The sequence below is a fragment of the Cyrtonyx montezumae genome, unplaced genomic scaffold (assembly GCF_038088225.1).
Source record: "Cyrtonyx montezumae isolate F1298 unplaced genomic scaffold, pur_monq_1.0 scaffold_13, whole genome shotgun sequence".
NCBI lineage: Eukaryota > Metazoa > Chordata > Aves > Galliformes > Odontophoridae > Cyrtonyx > Cyrtonyx montezumae.
The window spans coordinates 8,343,948-8,352,449 of NW_027071859.1; positions in this window are offsets into that span (position 1 = coordinate 8,343,948).

Genomic DNA, 8,502 nt, shown 5'->3' on the forward strand with positions numbered 1-8,502 from the left:
GCCTCTCTGCAGGACCTTGCTCTTGGCTTTATTGAACTTCATGAGATTAACGCAGGATCATCTCTCAGGTCTGTCAAGGTCTATCTGGATGGCATCTCTTCCTTCCAGCATGCTGATTGCACTGCTCAGCTTGCTAACTGTCATCTGCAAACTTCCAGATGGTGCACTCATTCCCACTCTCCATGTCATCAAAAGAGATATTAAATAGTGCTGGTCCCAGTACCGACCCCTGAGGAGCACTGCTCATCTCCACTGATCTCCACCTGGACGTTGAGGTGTTGACCCCAACTCTGAGTGCCACCATCAAACCCTTTCATACCCACCAAGTGTTCCATCTGTCACATCCACAATTCATAGAAAATGTTAGTTGTGTGGAACAATGTAAAATGCTTTCCTTTCTAAGCATCAAACTTCATTCCCACTCGGAAAGGTACACAGTGACTTTTCTAGATGTTTCTCTGGAAAACAACACCATCACTGCACTAAATAATGTTAAAAAATAAAAATAAATAAAAATAAAAGACGAGGGCTAGCTGCATTTTAGGTTGCATTGAACACAGCCAGCTGATCAAAAAGAGGTGATTCTCCCTCTTTGTTGTCCTGTAGTGTGGTCTCACCTTGCATAGTACATGGAATTCTGTGTTCAACTATATAAAAACATACTTGAAAGCATCCAGAGGAGGGCTGTGACAGGGCTGAAGGCATGTCCCGTGAGGAAAGACTGAGGACACTTGTGTTGTTGGTCTGGAGGAGAGAAGGCCAAGAGGCAACCTCACAGTTCTGTGCAGCTCCTGAGGAGAAGAAGGAGAGGGAGGTGCTCTGCTCCTGGCAACTGATGGCAGGATGAGGAGGGGGGAGGATCAGACTGGGCAATGGGAAACATTTCTTTACCGTGAGGATGGTCGAAACATTGGGACAGGCTTCCTAAAGAGGTGGTTGGTGCCACATGGCTGCCAAGTGTTCAAGAAATATTTGGACAATGCCCCCATTAACATGCTTTAACTTTCGCTTAGCTCTGATGATGTCGGGGGAGCTGGACTGATGATCTTTGTAGATCCTCAATTTCCCTTTTGTTTGAAGAAAACTGATTTGAAGCTTAGCTGACAGGTTGTTACAGCACTTGTCTGTGTTACATGGGATAATGCATGGAAATGGAAAAGGTAGGATGAGCTTGAGGTCACATTAATACAAATGGTCATAGTGGTTCATGGAAATGGTTCGTTTTCTTTCATGTGTTCTGTTCAGCTGAAAGATCACCCTGACACAGGTCAGTGTGGTCTTGAGCATTATCTGTTGATCTGAACCCTAAAGTGTTTGCTTTGAATAATTCTTATCATTTTTCTTACCCAGAGAATTACACAATATGCAATACCTCTAAAACATCTTATCAGGAATCTTTTGAAGCAATAAAATTCATTTTTGCCTCTTAAGACTTACTAAGTAACTGACCAAATATGAAATTATTTGAGAACTGCATACCACTGAAATACATATCCAGGAAAAATAAAAATTAGAATGTCAGTATTCAATGAATAGAAACAAGTGTGTAAACAAAGTAGCTTTAAATTAGATAGCATGGGTAAACAATAAGAAAGATAGAATTGCACAGACTTCATCACGGATTGTGCAATCACACTGGAGACCTCAGGTATGTACTTCAGTTGGTAGCCTGTTCTGACACCCACAGTCTCCAAATATTGTATTTGGTGGTCACTTAAACCGTTATCCACTGCAGTCACATCCTCGGTTGCAGTGTCAGCATACATGAGAGAAAAGCTGCTGTAACTTCCCACAAAATAGCTACACTGAAAGTCAAGCTGTGGGTTCACTGGGTTCTAAAATTCATTAAAGGGTAAAAGTAAATAATTGAATCAAAGATATATACATATGTAATATATGTATATATGCGTGGATATATTTGGGAGCAATCAAAAAAGCATTAAAAATTGAATATCAAAAGTATGAAAAATAATTATTTTCTTTATAGTTCAGAAGCTTGGTAAGGTCTTTAAGAGATTAGGAATTGTTAGTGTTAATTAAAACAACAGCCTTAGCAGAATTTTTGCTCTGGTTTTAAGTTTTCCATGAAGATCAAGTAAGATATTTCTGTCACATTAGCTATGAAGTTATGAGACTCATTCAGAACTCTGATCTACCTTTGACCTTGGCTTTGATAGAATAAGACTAGGAAATTTCAGATCAAAAATGTACTTAATGCACTGATACAGATTTTGAAGTTACATAAAACTTCACAATTTAATGGGTTTTGAGGTAATATAGGCTTTCTAGATTTCTCTCTTAGACAAATCCTGCTAAATGTGCATATTAAATGCCAAACTGTCTTCCTGATATCGTGTCAAGCTCCTTTCAAGGAGACTAATTTTTTTTCTCTTTACTGCTGCCACATCAAACTTATTTACTTATATGCCTTAGAGTAAGAGCATTCCCATTAAATGCCTTTGAAAGCACCAATGTGGAGACAGCCCAGTCCTGATAAATTTAATTTCATTTATGGCTTTTAATATTAATTAAAAACCTCTAATTCTATTTGGAGTTGAGAATGAAAGCTTGACACCTGACTTAAGTGTTAAATGAGGAGAAGGGCTCAGGTGCAGTTCTGTTACACCAATAGTTCTCTAAGATCAGTTCAACTCACTTGGCATCCTCTACTATGAACTAGGTAAAAAATCTGTCTTATAAGCTTTTTTTCATCTTGAGTAGGAAATATTAGTATAGGATTAGCTGCCAGTGATACTTAGTACCAAGTAATGCTTGTCATTTTCTATCAAACTAAAAGCAAGCTCATGATTAAAAGAAAATCTAATTCAACAATTTTAATCCCAGCTGCATCAAAAGTTGAAGAGCTGATAATTGGCAACACTCAAGTATGCCTGCTCTAGGAAAGACTCAGTGTATAAGAAGGTCATAGCTGCTTTTGAAATGCATATTTATCCAATTGTTTTATTTTTTCCTCTTGGGAGATGGTGAAACATTAATGTGTGCTAATTATTTGCCTAGATGGATTGAGGCCAAATTTCAAGAGTGATATAACACCTGATAAAACAGTCACTTGAAAAAAGGTTCCTTGCAAACAAACATGAAAGGTAAGGATGACTTGATAATGAGGTGAACAGAGAACAAGCTAAGGGTTGATATGCTAGTGTATGTGATGGTTCTCACATGAACCTTTCCTTGGAATCAGTAATGTTAAGTCATGTGTTTTTCAGAGAATGAATCACTGAAGATAAACTCTATAACTGATATGGCAGAATAAATGAAAGTAGTTGAAGCTGCAGAACAGCACTGAAAAACTGGGAAACTGTACCTTTAATTTGATAAACACTTAAATTTTAACTGTGTGAGCTAATTCACGTTTTGCCTTTTGACGTTTTATCCCCATCAGTTTCTAAGGACGTGAATAATTATGTACAAAATTGCTACTCAAAAGCACAAGCAGTTATGTAAAAGAGGACTGGGAACAGAGTGTAAATCAATTGCATGTTTCAATAAGTGAACATTTTCTTAAGGAAGAAACCATCCACTTAAATTAATAAATACTAATAAATGATACAATATATAAAAAAGTGTGCTGTTTTGTCCAAATAGACATTTTTAACAGCATCATAGTCCTATGAAGTGAGTATACACAGGGAATGAACTATGTATAGGTTCCTCAGCATTCTCAAAGAAGCTAAGAAATTCCTATAAAATGAATCATAGTATCTTACTTTTTTTTTTAATTTCTTTCTAATCCTGGATTTATTTCACAGTACTCTTCAACAGTGCTTGTGTTGCCATACTTTATAGAATGTGTCCAATGTGAGCAATTACACTAGTTTTGTTTTTTATTTTTTCTGTGTTAGAGATAGATACTATCTTTAATCATTCATTTCAGTAGTTATTTTGTTCTCTGCTTCCCAGGAAGGCTGGCCAAGCCCTGGTGCTTACTCACACTGGTAAATAATTTCTGTTCATTACAAAAAAAAAAAATATTTCTGTTTTGTCACAATTGGACAGCTGAAAACCTGTTGCCCTGAAAAATTTACACATTCATATCATAATGCTGTCCTCACATTGTGGGTACTCCTTATTCATGCAGTTTTAATTCTGGGATCAGAAGTACTGTAAACACATTTACCCATCTAACAAGTGTGTATTTTTGTGATGAATTGCACTGTACCTTGACTAGCACTGAATGCTATGCACTGGCATACATTCATTGCCCACAGGCTACTCTTGCCTATACCTAGTAGAAAAACTTAATTGGTAACTGGAAGTAGAGGGCTTCCAACAGTTCAAATTAGAATCAGGGTGAAGACAGTCTGTGTGAACTGATGACAACATTCCTTTCCTTGCCTTAAGTTTCTAGTTGTTCAGTATCTCACCCACAATTAGACCACCTGAATGCCTAACACATGACTGGAAAGAGGACTTCACCCATCTCCAATAAATGGAGATAAAGGCTAGCAGCATTTATCTGCTTTGGTAGCAGTTGGTAGCAGTTGGCACATCCAGCTTGCTACTTCTGGCCTTAGATAAATGGAGACACTGGAAGCAGAACAGTTAGAGTCATATAAGGCTGCTACAGACTCTTGTCTTTAGACTAAGCTCTCTCATCTCAGCATGGCAGTGACTATAGTTATCTTCCACAGAACTTCTACTGTCAATGAAGTTTTGAGTAACTAATCTATTTCTCTGGTTTTGGATTAAGAAGAAAGCAAGCTGCACTTTTATGGAGATTTGAGCAAAACAATGGAGACATCATTTTTTCCAATACTAAAGCGTCCTCCTAACATCCTAAAATCAGGGAACAATTATGAGCCAATAAGTTTTAAATTTAGATACAAGAGTGTCAGTGGTAACTGGTATTATTTTTATAGCATACTGGGTCCTGGGAAATCACAAAGCAGAGAGAATTACAGGATTGAAAATACAACGGGAACACATGTGAAAAAGGAAAACTAACAATGGTTAGGACTGAGAAGTTAGATGGAGGAGAAGAGTGATATACAAAAAATAAAAATAAAATAAATTGACATAAGGAGAAAAACATGCTTGAGAAACTTAAAGATAGTTTTAGAAGTTTTAAAACAAAAGAAACACTGGCAACAAAGCCATGCTGTCAATAACAATGCAGAATAGGCAGAAATCTTCTTGAAATACATTTATTTTCATTTTGGGGAACCATGTTAAGTGGCTGCATAATAAGGTCATGCCAAAACATTTTCCACTCTGACATCAACTAATGTTGATATTAAATATCAGCCGTTGTATTGCATAGTTCAAAAAGCAAATAGGGATGAGCTTGGAGCCAAACATTTTTTTTTTAGAGCTGCTTGCAGAGATCTCTATTTATAATGCTGATTTTAATTAGTCTTCAGACATTTCTTAAGAACTCAAAGAAAGCTAGCATTGTGTCAGGAAGGGGCTATTGATTATTCAGCATGCAGCAAGATTTCAAAATAGTGTTCCATAGCAACTTAATACCCAGCTGGGGAGGTGTGTTTTGGGTGTCTTCACTGTAAGGTTGACTAGACTGTAAAGCTTGGGTGGTTAGTTTACTACATAGTCTGCTATTGGCAGTTTGTTACTAGTGACTTTCCCTGGGGCTCAGTACCTGGCACAAAACTATTCAACACTGTCAAAGTGACTTTACACAAGGTTTTTGTTTTCACACAAGATTTTGATTTAGAACATGATAAACTTATCACTATACAGGCACTGTACAACAATTGAAATACCCATTTGGATCACGGTGCAATTGCACTTCCCATTAGGGGTGTCTATGCTCAGCTGTCACTTCTGTGTGGGTTAAGTCACCTATTCACTTCCACCAGTTCTAGCCTGACAAATACAGGAAGGCATTCACACTCTTCTGATGAACTCCAGGAGAAACATTTACACCATCAGTTTATCCATTCAGCTGTTGATAGCTCTTTCCTCTAAAACAAAGGCCAGCCTCTAGATCCGAGCTCTGCTGATGTAAAGTCAGCTTCTTAGCAGCAGCTTGCGGTTAGCCCAATTCTCCATTATTCTCTAAGCTTCATGAGGACATTGGCCATACTCATTTTCACTGAATTTTCCCATTGTGGAGGGGTATTCGGTGAATCAGTTCCACCCCTCGGGTCTTCATTAACACCTTTAGAGAATGGAACAGAATGCACTCTTAGCTAGTACACAGTGCGAATCAATAGATGGGAGTGGGAGGACTGACGCTGCAGGGCAGGGCTGCAACTGGGAAGGACTTTGACAGGCTATAGAAGTATGCCCCGCAGGAAGTTAAGCAAAGGCAGTACAGAGCCCGGTATCTGAAGTAGAACAAGACTGTATAATAGAACAGACTGGAGAATGACTTGTCAGAAAAACAGCTTTCCAGAAGAGGAACTGTTAGACAAGTTAAAGTATGAATCAGCACTGTGCAGCTATAGCTATGATGGTTTATCTTATAAGAAACTGTTTTGAGAGGACCCATCTAGGGTACTGTGCCTCTCATAGGGAGTTTGATCAAATGATAGGACAGATTTTATAGCAATCTTAGAATCACGGAACTCTTTGAATATGAAGAAACTTTTAAAGGTCATCCATCTAGTCCACTTCCCCTGCAATGAACAGGGACACCTACAGCTATATTAGAATCACAGAATGTCCTGGATTGAAAAGGACCTCAGAGATCATCTAGTTTCAACCCCCTGCCATCGGCAGGGTTGCCAACCACCAGACCAGGCTGCCCAGATCCACATCCAGCCTTGCCTTGACTGCCCCACGGATGGGGCATCCACCACCTCTCTGGGCAGCCTGTTCCAGTGCCTCACCACCATTATTGTAAAGCAACATTTTACTCATGTCCAGTCTAAATCTTTCCTCTTCTAGTTTGAAACCATTTCTCTTTGTCCTGTTACTACAAACCCTGCTAAAGAATTTGCCTCCTTCCTTCTTCTAGTACCCTTTGGATACCACAAAGCCACAGTGAGGTCACCTCAGTCTTCTCTTCTCCAAGCAGGACAGTCCCAGTTCTCAGCCTGTCCTTGTAGGAGAGGTGTCCCATCCCTTATATAATTTCTGTGGACCTCCTCTGGATGTGGACCAATAGGTTCATGTTTCTCCTACACTGAGGAGTCCACATCTGGACACAGTACTCCAGGTGTGGTCTCACCATCACAGAGTAGAGCGGCAGGATCACTTCCCTCAACCTCCTGGTCATGTTTCTTTTGATGCAGCTCTGAATGTGATTGGCTTTCTGGGCTGCGAGGTAATATTGCTGGCTGATGTCTATCCACAAGTACCCTCAAGTCTTTTTCAGTAAGGCTATGCTCTATCACTTTGTCCCTCAGCTTGTACTGACTGTGGGTGTTGCCATGACCCAGGTTCAAGACCTTGCACTTAAACTGTTGAATCTTATGAAGTTCCCCTGGGCCCACTGCTTGAGCCTGTCGAGATCTCTCTGGATGGCATCCTGTCCCTTGGGTATGTTGACCTCTCCACACATCTTGGTGTCATCTGCAAACTTATACTTGATCCCACTGTTGATGTCATTGATGAGGATATTAAGAGCACTGGTCTCAGTATTCCTGAAGGACACCATTTGTCACTGAACTTGACCTAGACATTAAGCCACTGACAACCATTCCCTTGTTACAATCTTGCAACCAGTTCCTCCTCCATCAAATCCAAATCTTTCCAATTTAGAAAGATATTGTAAAGGACCATGTCCGAGTCCTTACTGAAGTCCATTCAGATGACATCAGTGTCTCTTTTCTTGTCCATTGATGCAGTTACAACATTAGAGATTTCCTGAAGAGATTGCAGAATCACCATCTCTGGAGATTATTCAAACCAGCTGGGCATGGCCCTAAGCAATCTGATTTAACTTAAAAGTCAACTCTACTTTGAGATGTGTTTGGACTGGATGGCCTTCTGAGATCCATACCAACCTAGTTTACACTATGATTCTGTGATCTAACCAATAAAGGGGATCGACCATTCCATGCTGAACTTCCTGCCATAGATTTTCTTGCATATATTTTGACTGCTGGAGTTCTGTTACTGCCAGAAATCATGATGGAAGAAGGTACAGAATCTATCTACTTATAACTGTCAAAAAATCATTTTTGGTGAGATAATGTGAAAAACAAATGATAAAACATCAGTTAAAAACTCAACTACACAAACACTATAGAAACTTTGAAAAATATGAAAGAAATGTAAAGTTGTTGGCACAAATTTTCAAAATATTTGGCTTAAGTTTGTATCAAGCTGGAGTTTAAAAAAGTCTGACATTTGCATGTTCCAAATATGAAAGATACCTGTGTTCTGAAATAACTTAGAATATCTTTTCAGAATAAAAGGACATTGTTTAGTCTTGAAAATACCTTCTCACCTTTTAAGATGCAGAATGGTATTACCAACAGCATAGTCATTCATATTAGTCATCTTGAATTAAAATATTCAGTGTAACATTTACAGTGTATCTTTACTAAAATCTCAATTACTTCAGGCTTCGAT